We start from the raw sequence: 19,325 nt of genomic DNA on the forward strand, positions 1-19,325 counted from the left end.
GATGGCATTCATGTATCGTTCAGCTGTTAAGGCACCTTCCATGACCGTCAGCAGCATACGTCAGCCTCAAATAATGCCACCTCAAAACATCAGGGACCGTCCACCTTGCTGCACTCACTGGACAGTGAGTCTAAGATGTTCAGCCTGACTGGGTTGCCTCCAAACATGTCTCCAACAATAGTCTGGTTGAAGGCATATGCAACACTCATTGGTGAAGAGAACGTGATGCCAATCCTGAGTGGTCCATTCAGCAAAATGTTGGGCCCATATGTACTGCACTGCATGGTGTTGTGGTTCCAAAGATGGACCTCATCATGGACGACAGGAGTGAAGTTGCGAATCATGCAACCTATTGTGCACAGTTTGAGTCATAACACGACGTCTTGTGGCTGCACAAAAGGCATTACTCAACTGTGTTGTCAGGGTTTCTCCAAGCCACAATCCACTGCAGTAGTAGCCCTTAGGCGGCCTCAGCGAAGCATGTCATTGACAGTTCCTGTCTCTCTTTATCACCTCCATGTGCGAACATCACTACTTTGGTTCACCCAGATGCCCAGACACTTCCCTTGTTGAGAGGTCTTCCTGGCACAAAGTAATAATGTGGACATGATTGAACCGCAGTGTTCACAATCTAGGCACTGTTGAAGTACAAACAACATGAGCTGTCTAACTTCTTCCTGGTGTAATGACCGGAACTGATCAGCTGTTGGACCCCCTCCGTCTAATAGGCACTGCTCATGCATGGTTGTTTACATCTTTGGGTGGGTTAAGTGACATCTCAGAACAGTCAAAGGGACTGTGTCTGTAATAGAATATCCACAGTCAATGTCTATCTTTAGGAGTTCTGGTAACCGGGGTGAAGCAAAATTTTTTTTTGATGTGTGTATGCTCAGAAGAAACTTTTTAACACTTAAATTTATAGTGCACGTTAACATATTTCACTTTTTTCAGAAAATATTTTTCTTGCCAATGTATCAGTTAGCATTTTATATCCTCTTTACTTTGGCCATAAGCAGTTACTTTGCTGCCCAAATAGCAAAACTTGTCTACTACTTCCAGCATTTCATTACCTAATAGAATTCTCTCTACAGCACCTGACTAATTTCCATTGCCCTTGTTTCACTTTCACTGCTGTTCCATCCTGCATCTCCTCCTCTGAAGACACTATCCATTCTGATCAACATATCTTGCAAATCTTTGATAGAGTTAAAAAGCCATTCTGCACTGTCATTCATTTTCCAGTTTCTCCTTAGTTTTGTTTATTGTTTATTCAGTGTAAACACTGAATAATACTGGGGATAGATTCCAACCCAGTCTTGCTCCCTTTTTAAATGCTGCCTCCTTTTCACAACCTTGGATTCTCAGAACTGCAGTATGTTTGCTGTAGAACTGTGTAATTTCTATGTGTGTATTCCAGTTAACATTGTGTCCGCCCCCAGTAGCTGAGTGAATGGAACAACGTGGAACTTAAATGGATGTCATAGGACGTCCACCCCGAACAAATGGAACAAACTATAAAAAATAAAATGAGATGATAGAAGTGTGTCAATCCTAAGGGCCTGGGTTTGATTCCGGCTGAGTCGGAGATTTTTTCTCTGCTCAGGGACTAGGTGTTGTGTTGTGCTAATCAACATCATTTCATTCCCATCGATGTGCAAGTCGCCGAAGTGGCATCAAATCACAAGACTTGCACCCGGCAAACGGTCTACCCAACGGGAGGCCCTAGTCACACAACATTTACATTTTTATTTAATATTGTCAAAAGTTTTTTTCTAAATCTGCAGAAGCTTCTGATTTTGGTTTGTCTTCCTTAAACTTATGAGATAGCAGTATAGTTCCTTGTCGCATTGTATCAAACCATGTTCTATATCGTACTGGAAGGTTTCACGAGGGTGGGGGTACCATTACTCACAGTGGTGTACCAGCTACTTAAAAAAATGTCTGTTGCCCACACGTCAGCCATGTTGTTATGGACTCCCACATTTGTCACATGTAGTATTATCCCACTACAACACACATCTCTGGATCCCTTCATGAAGTAATAGAAGCTTTATTATTCTCATATGTCCTAAGTGTAAGGAGTAAATGAAGAAATAAGGTGTAGGTATGGCTCCAAAAACTTTCCTGGTATAATTATTGGTTGTATTCATGTCGGGTCTCCAGCCAGAACATATCATCATCTGGACATAATATTTTGGCAGTCCACTTGGCTGTCATCTTCTGGTGAGTAGGTCGTCTCTCTCTCTCTCTCTCACTCTCTCTCTCTCCTCTCTCTCTCTCTCTCTCTCTCTCTCTCTCTCTCTCTCTCTCTCTCACACACACACACACACACACACACACACACACACACACACACACACACACACACACACATTGTATCCAGATGACGATATGTTTGACTGGATACCCGACAAGAATGCAACCAAATGTGGAGGTAATATGTTACGAAAACAAAGCAATTAAAAAAAGAGTACTCCAGTTACACTCCACGCATTCCAATTCTTATTTTTGTTGAGACTTATAGGATATAATGACTGAATGAATGTAATTGCTATTGTAGAACATACATAGTGCCCCAAATTCTCCAAGTGAAAATTACAGTGTCTGTAGAAGCCATCAAATTTAATATTTTGAAATAAGGAATGAATTGTTGGAAATTAATTCTTGAGACTGTATGAGGTCTTAAATGAGTTAAGTGCATTGGTACCCACATTTATAAACTTGCTTTTGTTTAACTCCTATGGGTTTTTTTCTTATGAGTCTACATTTACAAGGGATATTCATACAGGTTCAACATCAACGTTTTAAAACAAAACAAAAAAAAACAACCTTGGACCATGAATCTTGGGAATGATGCACTCCTCCTCTAAATATTCCATGTGTAACTTCCCCCCCCCCCCCCCCCCCCCCCCCCCCCCAAGGATGGATGGCTTGACAGCATATGTCTACACTCTGCTGGTAGCAGTCTTAGCAAACCCCTGATAGCAAGTTGAAAAGAAAGCCAGTGGTATACAACAACACATGAACAACTGGTGTATACAAAATAAAATTAACAGCTGCACCAAACAAAACCCTTTGAGTCCTAGTTAAAAGAAGATTCATTAGAAATCAATTGATGAAACTTGGAAACAGAAACACAGCATGAAAAAAATGACAAGATACCTGGATATTACGACTAAGGACTCTCCTTCAAGACCCACGCAGAAACTACAGCGGACAAGGCCAAAACAACTGCTACAAAACTGACAAGCATAAACACTACAGATTAAAGACTTCCACTAACACACATGCTATTCTAATACTGTGAAACATTTGAGTCCACTATATGCTTTGTAGCAAGTAGATGGGGACATAAATTCCACCTGGTGAGGAAGGTAACTGCTGTGAGGCATTGGAAGAGAGGTGTGCTCCTAAAGTTATCAGGCATATTTAGTAATATGTCTCTGTAAGCCTTTCGTGTTGTTCTCGGTGTCCTTACACTTGACATTATCATAATGGGCTGTGCTGGAAAGTTTTAGATGAAGATGTACAACAGGGAAAGAATGACAACAATCACAGAAGAAGACATCACCAACAAATGCCATCTTAAAATATGGTTGATAGATACTTGGCAAAGAGAGTGTGACATGTGCAGAAAGGGCCAGACACATTAATTTCTTACTGAAAGTAACGAAAAGATTAAAAATACAATGCAGTACCTCAAACTGTAGAAAGACATTTCCTAATCAGACACGGTTCTTATCCAACGTACTTACATCAGATGAACATCCATCTGAGCCAAGAATATGAATCTACACTAGATCGCGTGTTCGAATATGTAATATAACACTGTGCCACGCACACACAGGCCAGACGACAAAGGGGACGACACACGACAATGTATACAACTCCCTCATGAATCCAGCCCAAAGGACAGACAGGCAAAACAGAGGACACTAGTTCAAGAATTTTGCAAGAAGAAATGCAAGAGAGTGACTGTATACACCTGTATCCAGATGAAACATAACTGTGACACTAAATAACAGCAGTAATTATAGAGGAAATGAAACATCATATGGTGATTCAGAAACAGAAGATATAGGGGACACTCAAAAATACAAAGTAACACAAAACAAACTTGGCTACAAAAGTACATAAATACATAGAATAAAATTAGAGACAGAAAATGTGTTTAAATGCAGCTACTCAGACACTGGAAAATGTAGCAAATGCTGGCCAGAAATGAGCAACTCGATGATCTCATTCCAAAATCTGTCTCTCTGACAAACTCCATCATGGTCTGACAGAATTAACTGCTGTAATGATTGCCTTTACAGAAGTGTTTCGTGATGTTCCATAAAGAGTGACCAGCCGTTGTTGCCTGTCACTTAAGAAGCATAGCTAATTTAGTGAATTAACTCTCAACAAGCAGTCAAACTAAATATAAAACTTTTGGGGTTTGAGGTGTAGATCGTGCAACTAATTGAGGAGTTACTGAATAGAATTGGGTAGACAGAAATTTTTGGCACAGCCTGGCTAGAGTAGCAATTACACTACTGGCCATTAAAATTGCTACACCACGAAGATGACGTGCTCCAGACATGAAATTTAACCGATGGGAAGAAGATGCTGTGATATGAAAATTATTAGCTTTTCAGAGCATTCACACGAGGTTGGCACCGGTGGCGATACCTACAATGTGCTAACACGAGGAAAGTTTCCAACCGATTTCTCACACACAAACAGCAGTTGACCAGTGTTGCCTGGTGAAACATTGTAGTGATGCCTCATGTAAGAAGGAGAAATGCGTTCCATCACATTTCTGACTTTGATAAAGGTCAGATTGTAGCCTATCGCGATTGCGGTTTATCGTCTCGCGACATTGCTGCTCGGGTTGGTCGAGATCCAATGACTGTTAGCAGAATATGGAATCGGTGGTTCAGGAGGGTAATATGGAATGCCGTGCTAGATCCCAACGGTCTTGTATCACTAGCAGTCGAGATGACAGGCATCTTATCCACATAGCTGTAATGGATCGTGGAGCAATGTCTCAATCTCTGAGTCAACAGATGGTGACATTTGCAAGACAACAACCATCTGCGCAAACAGTTTGATGACATTTGCAAGAGCGTGGACTATCGGCTCTGAGACCGTGGCCGTGGTAACCCGTGACGCTGCATCACAGACAGGAGTGCCTGCGATGATGTATTCAATGACGAACATGGGTGCGCGAATGGTAAAACGTCATTTTTTCGGATGAATCCAGGTTCTGTTTACAGCATCATGATGGTCGCATTCGTGTTTGGCGACATCGCGGTGAACACACAATGGAAGCGTGTATTCGTCATTGCCATACTGGCGTAACACCCGGCGTGATGGTATGGGGTGCCATTGGTTACACGTCTCAGTCACCTCTTGTTCGCATTGACAGCACTTTGAACAGTGGACGTTACATTTCAGGTGTGTTACGACCTGTGGCTCTACCCTTCATTCGATCCCTGCGAAACCCTACATTTCAGCAGGATAATGCACGACCGCATGTTGCAGGTCCTGTACGGGCCTTTCTGGATACAGAAAATTTTCGACTGCTGCCCCGGCCAGCACATTCTCCAGATCTCTCACCAATTGAAAACGTCTGGTAATGGTGGTCGAGCAACTGGCTCGTCACAATACGCCAGTCACTACTCTTGATGAACTGTGGTATTGTGGTGAAGGTCCAGGGGCAGCTGTACCTGTGCATGCCCAGGCGTATCAAGGCCGTTATTACGGCCAGAAGTGGTTGTTCTGGGTACTGATTTCTGAGGATCTATGCACCCAAACTGCATGAAAATGTAGTCACATGTCAGTTCTAGTATAATATATTTGTCCAATGAATACTGGTGTAGCAACTTTAATGTAGTTGATAGGATACATTCTGAGATATCAAGGGATCATGAATTTAGATTTTGGGGGATGTTGGGGGGGGGGGGGGGGGGGGGAGGAATCGTAGTAGGAGACCAAGACATGACTACAGTAGGCAGATTCAGAAGGATGTGGGTTGCAGTAGTTATTTGAAGATCAAGAAGCCTGCACAGGATAGATCAGCATGGAGAGCCGCCTGCATCAAATCAGTCTTTGGCTGAAGAACACAACAACAACGAACAGACAAGTCAAGGCATAGCATGGACAGACAGAATGCAGCCTGGCAGTGTGGCTCAGGCCACAGCATTCACTGCAGCGACTGATGTTGCTGCATCAGCTGTCATACTGTGAAAGATACCAAAACTGGATCAGTAGCCTGCATATATGTCTGCATCGATATACATACTCCACAAGTCACTCTTGGGTGCATGGCAGAGGGAATCTTGTAGCACTACTTGTCATTCCCTTTCCTGTTCCACATGTAAATGGACTGGCAAAAAAAATAACTGGCTATATCTTCTGCAGTCTGTTTCAGATATCAGTTTTCCCAGTTACTCAATGGCGTTAAAAAAAAAAAAAAGAAAAAAAAAAAAGAATCCACATGTTGATCAAATCTGCAGTAACAAATATAGCAGCACCACTGCTCGATGTCTTCCTTTAATCTGACCTTGTGAGTATCCCAAACAATTTAGCAGTGCTCAAGAATGGGTCATACTAGTTTTTTTACAGGAAGCAAACTTTCATAAAATTCTCCGAATAAACCAAAGTCCATAATTTGCCTTCCCTACTACTCTCCTTACATGCTCATTCCATTTCGTGTCACTTTGCAAAGATGTGCCTACATATTTAATCAACTTTACTGTGTCAAGCAGCACACCACTAATTCTCTGTTTGGACATTACAGGATAGTTTTTACAGCTCTTTTACATTAAGCTACCAGTCATCACATAGAACAGAAATTCTGTCTAAGCCATCCTGTACCTGTCTCGAGTCACTCAACAACAATATATTCCCACATAGAACAATGTCAGACATTTTTTGAACTTTTGAATTTTTTGGTTCTAATAAAACCCCACGTCATTCCAAGCATGTGTGTCAATTTGTACCTCTCTATTTACATTATTCCGTGATTTATTCAGTTTTCAAATTTATACTGACTTTTTGATCACCCGATATATAGAGAACAAGAGCATTCCTACAACACATTCCTGGGGCACTTATTGACAACATCCTTGTTTCTGGGGAAGACTTACCACTGAGGAAAACATACTGGGTTCTACTACTTAAAAAGTCTTCGAGCCATTCACATATCTGGGAACCTACTCCACAGGCTCAGACTTTCATTAATGTGTAGCACGATTACCTTGGCAGTAGAAAATTTGGCAGGATCAAATAGGGCACATTATCTTTGCATGAGATATCTGGTCATAGTGTTACTTCACTTTATATTTTAGTTGTAACTTACAAATTTCATGCAGCAGTTAGATGGTCATACAAGGAACAACACCTTACCATATTAAATCCACAAAATGGAAACAAGTAAAGACAATATTGTGTGCATGACACCAATAAGAAGATAGAAAACTTAGGGGAATACCATCCTCAATACGAAGAGAGAAAACTTAGGAGAATTGAACTAGAGTCTGATGAAACAGGCTTCTGAAGTATTTTTGTACGTCACAGGGATGTTTTGAGGAACTGCACCTTCTGACGAAAGGAAGCACTAGGAAGTGCACAACAAACTGGAAGAAAACAAATGAGACGAGGCAATGACTAAACTTTTGTTTGAGGTAAGTTTTGCCAGTTGTGCTGTCAATCTCCTCACATGAAAGTCAAGTACACTTTTCCATTTCAGGTTTGCTGTATCATATGAAGGAAAATACTGTAAATACATTAATACAAACATACGGCAAAAACAATGCTGTAACAGTCTTGAGAAACATTACTTGTTTTGCATCTATGTTGATATCGATAAACAAATCCGATTAAGCTATTACAAACTTACAATTTGTTGGACACTTTGGTCATTAATTTGTCTATTCATTCTATGAGCTCAATTTATTTTATCGTTTTCCAGGTATTTGATTGTATGTGACATTCACCAGTCTCTAGCTTTTTCCTTTTTGATTGAGATGTTACACGTCAGAAATTGTGAAGAAAGTATGCCACACAAGTGGGAATACCCAACAGCAAAGATACTCATCCACCTACACCTACATTAAGGATGCAGAAAATATAAGGATTTTCAGAGCTTTGGTGGTTTCTGAACTGCTGTGGAAGCACAGATGGGAAGCACATGAAGTTAAAATTTGCAAAGGACAGTGGATCTTAGCTGTTCTGCTAAAAGCAATTCTATATGCTCGTTCTCATGGCAACGGTTGGCCCGTCCCATCCGTGATGTCATTGTGACGTCCATACCTTTTTAAGGAGGTATGGGCATCACAGTGACAACACTATTTTTGAGTGTTCATATTTGTATCGAGAGAATATTGGTGGAAAAATTATTCCACCTTCAAAGCTACTGCTGAGTACAGACATTTCTGTTTTTTGTGTTTTCGTGGGTGAAGATTTTGCATTTCAAGCTTATTTACTGAGACAATATCCCAAACAAGCGATAATGAAAAATGCAAGGAAGAAGCAACTGATTACCTGACTCAGACGAGCCACTATTTGGTGAAAAATGCCTCTGGTATACTGGCTATGAGATGGCATATGCTTTTAAGATCCACAGAAACAGATGTTAAGAAGATATAAGCTACTGAAATGCAATTCAGCTACTTCCAATTTAGCATCAAATTATGTGATAGACATTTTATTATTACTAAAGAAAACATGGTTAGCTGTGATTACTTTAGAATCCCTCATGACTGTACTGAAGAGTTACTCAACACACCATAATTTAAAGTAACAATAGGCTGGAGAAGGTTAACATGAATGAAAAGAAAGGCTAGCGGAACTTTGGCCCAAGTTCATTGTATTTCATATTCACATTTACAAAGACAGGAGCTTTACAAAATATCACTCTTACTTCTAAATGATTACATTTCTGTTACTTATGTGAACAATTTGTTACTTTCAAAGTTTAGTGATGTTAGAAGAATTCATGTCCAAAAGTACACTGTCAGCTGCTCTGCCAGTATTTATAACACTACATGTAGCAAGTTCACCGAGATCAGCACATGCAAAGTCTGTTGAAAGACACGGAGAAACATGTACTGGAAGTTGCTCAACTACATAAGCGCAGTTTCCACAAAATTGTAGATCATGTTTAGCCTGTGATCAAACTGCCAGACGTTTGCTTGGTTTTTCATAGTTTAAAAATAAATGATGTACAAAATCGTGCATTGATGTTTATTTTGACAGTAACTTAGTGCAGATTCTATATCAGATTTGGTCCCTCCTTCCCCTAGGTGATTTCTTTCATGCTTTGGGTAGCACCACCAATTTCCATGCAATTCTTCCTGTGGCTGCTCTTCGGGATCAGTTGTTAGCATCACCGTATGAATGAAATCTTTACAGTCTGAAAATTCAATTGTGTGTCTTTTGAGGTCACCTGTTACTGTATCGCTTGAAGAAGGAACTTTTGATTTTTCTGCTCATGTTTGTAACATACAGTGCCAGAACCTTATACGTTCATTCCACGGTCACAATTTGTACATATTTTTACTCAGATCAGCGGTATCTTTTGCCAACATTTTGCGTTTCATGTATGCGTCTCTTTTAAGTTCTTCCAGGGTCTCAGCTGCAAACAAAAACTGTTATCAGAAATGTGTTTTTTATAATGAAAAACAATGAAAAAATAAAAAAGTACATGATAGGTATTTCAAATTCCTCTTATGATATGCTACTGTTCCCACATAAAAATTTGAACTTCTACATCACTAAACAATGCACTAGTATTGAGCACTCATCCTATGAAATTTATAAATTATTCTTGCCACTTATTATTTTCTATATTATCAAATGTATTGCTTTAAACTGTATTATGAAACTATTGTGTGGAATAACATCTTTGGTTCTTAATGTTAAAAGCCAGTGTGGAAATAGTGCAGCTCATCATCATAAATCCCACATGGGATGAGACACTTGATTTTCATTCAAATGAGAAACATAATTGCCTTACATGCAGTCTGATTTCAACACAAGAGGAGGTTCTCTCTCTTTCAGTTTTCTACGAACAGTTTTATGTTTTGATTTCAGTGTTGTGTAAATACTTTACGTATATCTTTCAGATGCTGTAAGTTGTAATACACAGTAACTGATTTCTAGTACTTAATACTATACTACTGCATTTTGCTGCATTTGATGTACTGCATGTTTTGAAATTAAAATTTTTGTTAAAATGTTTACCATTTTGACCCAGTTTAGTACCTATATCTCTCCATGCTTCTGCCTTCTTCAAAACATTCTTGTAATCTGCATCATTTCTATCATATAAAAAGTCATACCTCCTCGATAAGTTTTTCTGCTTCCACAATTTCCGCTGCACGCACTAGACACTCATCGAAACCACAGATCTGGCTCCCGCCACTGCTCCGTCAGCCATTGGTACGAGAGCACAGCAGTTACATGTGCCAGCAGGTGTACATACCCACTCAATGTGGTGGCAAATCTGCATTCTGAGACAACCCGGCAGTGGCCACAGCATCAAGTCTGTGGCCACTGCACCAAAGCCACCCTCTGTGTGATCAACACAGTGCAACATCAAACATTTCAGTGACACAGCAAGGCACCCAAGCACTATACAATCTGTATTTTGTCTCACCAGGTCTTTAGAAGTGTTTGACACTACAACAGCAAAAGGTGTCAAATGACACCTTTGAATTTTTATTTCTATAATAAGAAATTCAGTTTTTAACATATTTCCATCAAGCTTTGTGACTTTTCCTCGTCTCTTCTACTTTTAACACTAGACTCCTAAAATTTTCTGAATTTTCGCTAGTTCATGATGTTATACTCAGAACATCAGGAGGGGTAAACTTACTTCTGGCAAAACTCCATTTTAGAATACTTTTGTTCTCATATTCACAAAGGTTTTTGTGTTGAACCTTACACTGGTTCACAATTGCTGCTCAAATGATGACATATGGATTGCCAGAAACATTTCCACACTGGACATTGTAACATATATTTTCAGTCATATTTTGTGTGTTGTTGTTGTTGTTGTTGTTGTTGTTGTTGTTGTTACTTGCATCATATATTGTTGTGTCTTAAAAGTCATTTCAATTACGCTGTGGGAGCACGGTCTTCCTAATGAAGAAATCTTGAGTATTCTAGAGAACTCAGATACTGAATCAAAGTGACCTATGAGATTGAAGCAGTGATTTTCTACCAGAAAACATCTCAGGAGTCAAATGACACAACAGTCAAGATGGCAACAAGAGTTGCTAACACACCACAGCCCGGAAGGATGGCTGCTCTGAAAATCCCGAATGAGATAGACGGGTCACTGCATATGCCTGCCACCGAGTGGATGACTATCGGTGCCTTCAGGCTTCCTTTTGAGGAATCAACATTGTGTATCGTCAAAAAAATTTACATAGAATCAACTGCTCAGAATTAAATAAAAACCATCAATTTGACTGTATCACTGGAAGGACTGGAGGTAATGATTTCACAATCAATAGGGGCTATGAGGGTACTTCAATCGCTTCAGTCTATAAACATCTTGGCTCCATTTTGGCAAGCCTCAACACGCACTGAACGTTGGCCCTCAGGTGCGTGGAGAGGAGTTTAGGGACACAGTCTCGCCCTTGTACAAGTCAGCATACAACTGTGCCGTATGTGATCATCTGTGCATTAATAGTGAAGCGCGTGTGCAGCCTTGGTACCAAGTAGTTTGTGGGGGTTTCATCAGTTCTAATATCTTGTATCGAGTGTGCACAATTAGTACATTAGTTGCAGCCATCTTTTGTTCAAATACGGATCGAACACTTATCATTATCGCACTACAGCAGCAGCGGGTATTGCAACTATGAAAATGAACACAAATAAAAGAAAACACAGTACTTGGGCGAAAGAGTAGAGATACCATCACAAATCTTACTTCTTTCATTGTTGTTGTTGTGGTCTTCAGTCCTGAGACTGGTTTGATGCAGCTCTCCATGCTACTCTATCTTGTGCAAGCTTCTTCATCTCCCAGTACCTACTGCAACCTACATCCTTCTGAATCTGCTTAGTGTAGTCATCTCTTGGTCTCCCTATCTGAAACCTGTCAGTATCTCCAGGCTTCTTCTATGTATACAGCCTTCTTTTATGGTTCTTGAACCAAGTGTTAGCTATGATTAAGTTGTGCTCTGTGCAAAATTCTACCAGGCGGCTTCCTCTTTCATTTCTTAGCCCCAATCCATATTCACCTACTACGTTTCCTTCTCTCCCTTTTCCTACTACCGAATTCCAGTCACCCATGACTATTTAATTTTCGTCACCCTTCACTATCTGAATAATTTCTTTTATTTCATCATACATTTCTTCAATTTCTTCGTCATCTGCAGAGCTAGTTGGCATATAAACTTGTACTACTGTAGTAGGTGTGGGCTTCGTATCTATCTTGGCCACAATAATGCGTTCACTACGCTGTTTGTAGTAGCTTACCTGCATTCCTATTTTCCTATTCATTATTAAACCTACTCCTGCATTACCCCTATTTGATTTTGTGTTTATAACCCTGTAGTCACCTGACCACAAGTCTTGTTCCTCCTGCCACCGAACTTTACTAATTCCCACTATATCTAACTTTAACCTATCCATTTCCCTTTTTAAATTTTCTAACCTACCTGCCTGATTAAGGGATCTGACATTCCACGCTCCGATCCGTAGAACGCCAGTTTTCTTTCTCCTGATAACGACATCTTCTTGAATAGTCCCCGCCCGGAGATCCGAATGGGGGACTATTTTATCTCCGGAATATTTTACCCAAGAGGACGCCATCATTATTTAATCATACAGTAAAGCTGCATGCCCTCGGGAAAAATTACGGCCGTAGTTTCCCCTTGCTTTCAGCCGTTTGCAGTACCAGCACAGCAAGGCTGTTTTGGTTAATGTTACAAGGCCAGATCAGTCAATCATCCAGACTGTTGCCCTTGCAACTACTGAAAAGGCTGCTGCCCCTCTTTAGGAACCACATGTTTGTCTGGCCTCTCAACAGATACCCCTCCGTTGTGGTTGCACCAACGGTACGGCTATCTGTATCGCTGAGGCACGTAAGCCTCCCCACCAACGGCAAGGTCCATGATTCATGGGTGGAGGCTCCGTTCATTAAAGAAACAATTTCTTTGAAACTGTTTTAGAATGGGCAGTGAAACATTTGAGATACTGCAGGACATCGTCAAGGACAAAATGAACTGGAGGGACATAATGACGACTAACCGCATTTCTGCAATGTCACCTCTTACAACAATTCTTCACGTTTTTGTCAACAGGTTGCTCCCTCAAAGATTTAAAATATGCCACAAGATGTTGCTGTCTAATGTACTTCCAGAAACATGCAAAGCACTTTATGATGCACTGTGGCCACAGGTCATGAAGGTAAATAAGTAAAAGTATTAGTTATTGTACTAACAATTATTATTTAAAAATTGCTGATAATTACATGACAAAAACTCACAAAACATCCTGTGTTTTTGCAACATCATTCCTTAATAACTAGGAAAAAAAAAATCACCTCTGTTACTACTCTGTGGACACATAATTACCTTACCGGTCATAAAATTTACTACAGGAAGTGGTGCCCTGATCTAGAATGCAAGTGTTAGAACCTGCAGGTGTAGGAAGAGACAAAGGAGAAATAGGCATTGAAGCACGAGGTGATGCTGACAACAGCCTGACTTTACATTTATTATTTTCACACAAATCAGTCTGTGGAGTTAAAGTTCTCAGTAAACCTCGCTTCGGCAGTGAAGAAAATAAAAATTCGGCAGATATTGCCTGTGTAGGGTCCATCTGTTTTAATTCTTGGCCACATTAATTCTCACTGCTTCGTGTTCATTTAAATGATTTCTCCTGATCTGCTGCAGAGCACTGATGCATGTATTCGTCCTATCAAAGCTAGCTGACACACTATGTTCCTGTTTCTTCATTTCTGGCAGTTCTGACAAAGAAATATGTATAGGTTCTGTTTTTTGTTGCTTTCCCTGTAAAATGAGAAATGTTACATTACTTTTTTTCTGCTACAACAAATGAGGTTGGGGAAGACCAGTTTGGATTCCGTAGAAATACTGGAACATGTGAGGCAATACTGACTTTACGACTTATCTTAGAAGAAAGATTAAGGAAAGGCAAACCTATGTTTCTAGCATTTGTAGACTTAGAGAAAACTTTTGACAATGTTGACTGGAATAGTCTCTTTCAAGGTCTAAAGGTGGCAGGGGTAAAATACAGGGAGTGAAAGGCTATTTACAATTTGTACAGAAACCAGATGGCAGTCATAAGAGTCGAGGGGCATGTAAGGGAAGCAGCGGTTGGGAAGGGAGTGAGACAGGGTTGTAGCCTCTTCCCAATGTTATTCAATCTGTAAATTGAACAAGCAGTAAAGGAAACAAAAGAAAAATTCGGAGTAGGTATTAAAGTCCATGGAGAAGAAATAAAAACGTGAGGTTCGCCGGTGACATTGTAATTCTGTCAGAGACAGCAAAGGACTTGGAAGAGCAGTTGAACGGAATGGACAGTGTCTTGAAAGGAGGATATAAGATGATCATCAACAAGAGAAAACCAGGATAATGGAATGTAGTCGAATTAAGTTGGGTGATGTTGAAGGAATTAGATTTGGAAATGAGACACTTACAGTAGTAAAGGAGTTTTGCTATTTGGGGAGCAAAATAACTGATGATGGTCGAAGTAGAGAGGATATAAAATGTAGACTGGCAATGGCAAGAAAAGCGTTTCTGAAAAAGAGAAATTTGTTAACATCAAGCATAGATTTAAGTGTCAGGAAGTCGTTTCTGAAAGTATTTGTATGGAGTGTAGCCATGTATGGAAGTGAAACATGGACGATAAATAGTTCGGAGAAGAAGAGAATAGAAGCTTTTGAAATGTGGTGCTACAGAAGAATGCTGAAGATTAGATGGGTAGATCACATAACTAATGAGGAAGTATTGAATAGGATTGGGGAGAAGAGACGTTTGTGGCACTACTTAACCAGAAGAAGGGATCGGTTGGTAGGACATGTTCTGAGGCATCAAGGGATCACCAATTTAGTATTGGAGGGCAGCGTGGAGGGTAAAAATCGTAGAGGGAGACCAAGAGATGAAAACACTAAGCAGATTCAGAAGGATGTAGGTTGCAGTAGGTACTGGGAGATGAAGAAGCTGACACAGGATAGAATAGCATGGAGAGCTGCATCAAACCAGTCTCAGGACTGAAGACAACAACAACAACAACAAATGAGGAATGTATAGACATAGCCAAAGGATATGAAGTGGCGTTTTATAAGCTGTGGAGGAGCATTAAATGGCAAACATATACACATTGTGCCACAATCTCACTCTAGAGCCCATTATTTCAATTACAAGAATTTCTGGAGTGTCATTTTACTCGCTTTGGTAAAAGTGCATTAGGAGTTCGTATTTGTTGATATAGAGAAAAATGGAAGAATGTCTGAGGGAGAAGTTTTTGTGTACACAGTATGCTTTCATGCATTAAAGAAGGAACTGTTAAATTTAACAAGTAACAATGAAACCATAAAGAATTTAAATTTTGTTATTTCGGGTGATGAAACTTTTTCATTGACAGAAAACTTTATAAATCTTATTTAAATGAGAATTAGATTTTAACTACAGTGTGTCACATGCTTGAAATGTGGAAAATATTTTTGGCATAATAACATCACGATTTAGAATTCTGTATACACCAATCAACATGAAAATCGAAAAGATAAAGTATGTCATATCTGTCATTTGTGCATTACACAAACGAATTGATTATACATTTCTGCTATGGCACTGGACAGAGATGTTGTAGACTGTAGATTGCATGAGGCTGACTGGCAAAAAGGTGCAATGGAGCTTGATTAGTGTGAAAATAATAAATGAAAAGTCAGGCTGTTGTCAGTGCCATCTCATGCTTCAATGCCTGTTTCTCCTTTGACTCCTTCTACACATGCAGGTTCTAAGACTTGCATTCTAGATCAGGGCACCACTTCCTGTAGCTTGCAGTCTGCAGTGTCAAGAAATCCAACTACATGAGCAAAACACTACCACAAAGCTTATAACATATATTTTGTTTCAAAAGGAAGGGTACCCTAGTAGGAAGACACATTACATTCTGGAATTGCCTAATGTGTTCCATTATACAAGAGAGTGTAAAGTAAAAGATGTAATGTTGTTCTAATTTTTTTTTAAGTTCCACTGTTATAAAATAGGCTCTAGTTGCTGTACTTTAACTAGATAAATTCACAGCTGTTTACTCAGTTTTTCATCCTGTCATTCAGTGTGTTGACTAGCACCATCAACTATACCCTTGTTGATATCATCGTCTTCACAATCAATTCCATTACTATCTTCACAGTTAAAGAGAACTATATCCACACCCACAAAAACATTCACATTCAAATGAACTGCATCCTCTGTACATTAAAGCAAGTCATAGCACCACATAGTTTGTACATAAATATCATCAAGAGACCCGAGTTAAGCTTACTGTCACAAATTTTTCTCAGTTCCTTTATAAATTTTTTAAAAAACAATGACACAATTCACTTCAGGGAAAACTTGTTTGCAAACTGCAATCCATTTATCATAAACTCCAGTCTTTAAATTCTTATTTATATACTCTTTGGGTCTCACTTTCAACAAGCATTATTGCCCTTTGTACACGTTTATAAACTGCATCAAAAAATACTTGGTTCAGCAACAGGAATCTGTTATGACTGCATCACATACTACGTTGTGGGAATGGCTAGCCAAAGACTGTGTTTTGTTGGAAGGAGACTTGGAAAATGTAACAGATCTACTAAGGAGACTGCCTACACTAAGCTTGTCCGTCCTCTTTTAGAATACTGCTGCGAGGTGTGGTTATGAGTACCCCTAATGAGCTAATGCCACATTAGTTGCTGGTACCATCCTAGTGTACTATGACAAAAGGACCTTAGTCTCATGTTCATAACACACAGAAATTGATGTGTGCATTTCATAGCTCCATGGAAGAAAGGGCTCACTCCACGAATGAGGTGCTTCCTATGTATATCAGTGACAACGCTGAAGACAGTTGCTTCCTCCTTTCTTGTTGAATTTTATCTCGTAGGCTATGACTGACTGGGCTACTGCTGTCTGTTGTGTGCTATTCTGACATGACACTCTATTGCTTAGCAATGGAAGAAAGTGTTGTAAAGTGCAGAATAAGATCCAGAAATGCTTTTTGTGGGAAGAAAAATGAGCCCACGCACATAAGGGTGAAGTGTACAAATTACATGGCCAATGTAGCCTGATTTCATTTCTTTCTTCCCTGCAACACGTACTTTGGTCTTGTAAACAGTCACTATGGAAGCACAAATACATCTACAAATAAATCAGATAGCAGAGGTCATTGTAAAGTGCATCAACACCAACAAGTTTCTCACCAAAAAAGTGCAGACGTCACATTTTTTATTTTAAAGTTTTCTAGCAAATATTCTATATAAAAAAGCTTCTCTATCAGAAGAAACTGCTTAGATAAGCATTCCTCGAGACCAGAAAAATGCCTTTTAGCGTCATCAGCTTAAAGCATTTAATTTATATTGCCAAATTGCCTAGTTGCAGTGTTGCCAGAGCCTGCATTAATCATACGTACTTCCTAACTGGCTGAACAACAATGCCCAGGTTACCCTCCAGCCTAGCATAGCCAACAGAATGTGATCCAATAAAATCTATCACTGAGTGATGCGAGTAAACTGCTTCATCACCTACCTGAAGAGTATCGACAATGTTGTTATGCACTTCATGCATGGTCAGTAGGTAAAAATAAAACAACAAATGTTTTTAAATCTCAAAGTGCTTACTGTTTAGCAACTACATCTTTTTAAGAACAAGTAAATACAGGGCGGAGTTACTGATAATTCTATATGATGTAGTCTGTATTTAACATCATTGTTGACATCTTCTTCTTCTTCTTCTTCTTCTTCTTCAGTCTGAAGACTGATTTGATGCAGTTCTCCTTGTAAATCTACCTCCTGAAAGCAGCTTCATCCATACAAAACTATTGCAACCTACAGCATTTGAGGCTGCTTACTGTATAGTCAAGCCCTTTCTCCCTCTACAGGTTTTACTCCCCACTCTTCCTTCCATTACAAAACTGGCAATTCCTTGATGCTTCAGAATGTACCCTATCAACTAACCCCTGATTTCAGTCACTGTAACCCATAAATTTCTTTTTTCTTTCATTCTGTTAAGAGCCACCTTTTTGTTATTTTTTCTATAGCGCCACACTTCAGAACCCTCTACTTCCTTTTTATCTTAACCTGCTTACCATCCCCATTTCATTTCCATGCAAACCTACACTCCAAACAAATACCTCTAGAAAAGACTTCCTAACTTGTTAATCAATATTAAATATTAACAAATCCCTCATTTTCAGAAATGTTTTGCTTGCTACTGCCAGTCTGTATTTCATATCCTCTTCCCTACTTCAGCTGTCATCTGTTATTTCACTGCTCAAATACCAATCACCTATTACTTTTACTGTCTTATTTCCTGATATAATTCCCTTGGCACTGCCTGATTTCAGTCTACTACATTCCATTACCTCTGTTTTTATTTTTGTTGATGGCACCTTATAATAATTTTTTCAGAACAATGTCCATTCCAGTCAACTGCTCTTCCAAGTCCTTTGCCACCTCTGTCATAGTTACACAGTTTTAGCAAACATCACAAATTTAATTTCTTCTCCTTGAACTTCCTTGGTTTCCTTTAGAGCTCGGTTAATGGGCTCTTTGAAAAACATCAAGACTAAGCTATCAATAATAATAATAATAATAATAATAATAATAATAATAATAATAATAATAATGTGGTTTTAGACCTCTGAGACTGCAGACGTGTGAGAAAGTTGTGTTTGCGCAAGTGTGTGTGTGTGTGTGTGTGTGTGTGTGTGTGTGTGTGTGTGTGTGTGTGTGTGTTGTAATACCTCGGTTCAGTTTACAGTGATAAAAGCTATAGAAAGACTAATTTAAAATTAACAATAGAATTTTTAGAGGGAAAATAGTGTAAAATCAGGGTTCGGTAGTTGCAGATCAAAATTATAGTATATCAGCAAGTAATTTAACGTCTAAGTACAGCAAAGCCATGGAAGCTCCATCATGGAGAAGGCAGTGACGTTAAACTCTTGTGATGAAAAGCTTATACAAAGGCCTGATCGTCATTATTGCCGCCGTTTTTCCTTGATTGTTTCGTTAAAGGGCGGGGAACCCGTGTCATTCGGCGAGACAATAATTACATTGGACTTTATCGTGTTAAGATTCACGATAAACTGTTAGA

General features: G+C 39.4%; 1 protein-coding gene across 5 annotated transcripts in view; it reads right to left on the reverse strand.

Moving 5' to 3' along the window:
• Positions 1-19,325, reverse strand: part of LOC126292290 (gastrula zinc finger protein XlCGF52.1-like) — a 352,295-nt gene that overhangs the window by 226,141 nt on the left and 106,829 nt on the right. The window lies entirely within an intron of this gene.

This window comes from Schistocerca gregaria, chromosome 9 (assembly GCF_023897955.1).
Source record: "Schistocerca gregaria isolate iqSchGreg1 chromosome 9, iqSchGreg1.2, whole genome shotgun sequence".
In the NCBI taxonomy this organism is placed as follows: Eukaryota; Metazoa; Arthropoda; class Insecta; order Orthoptera; family Acrididae; genus Schistocerca; species Schistocerca gregaria.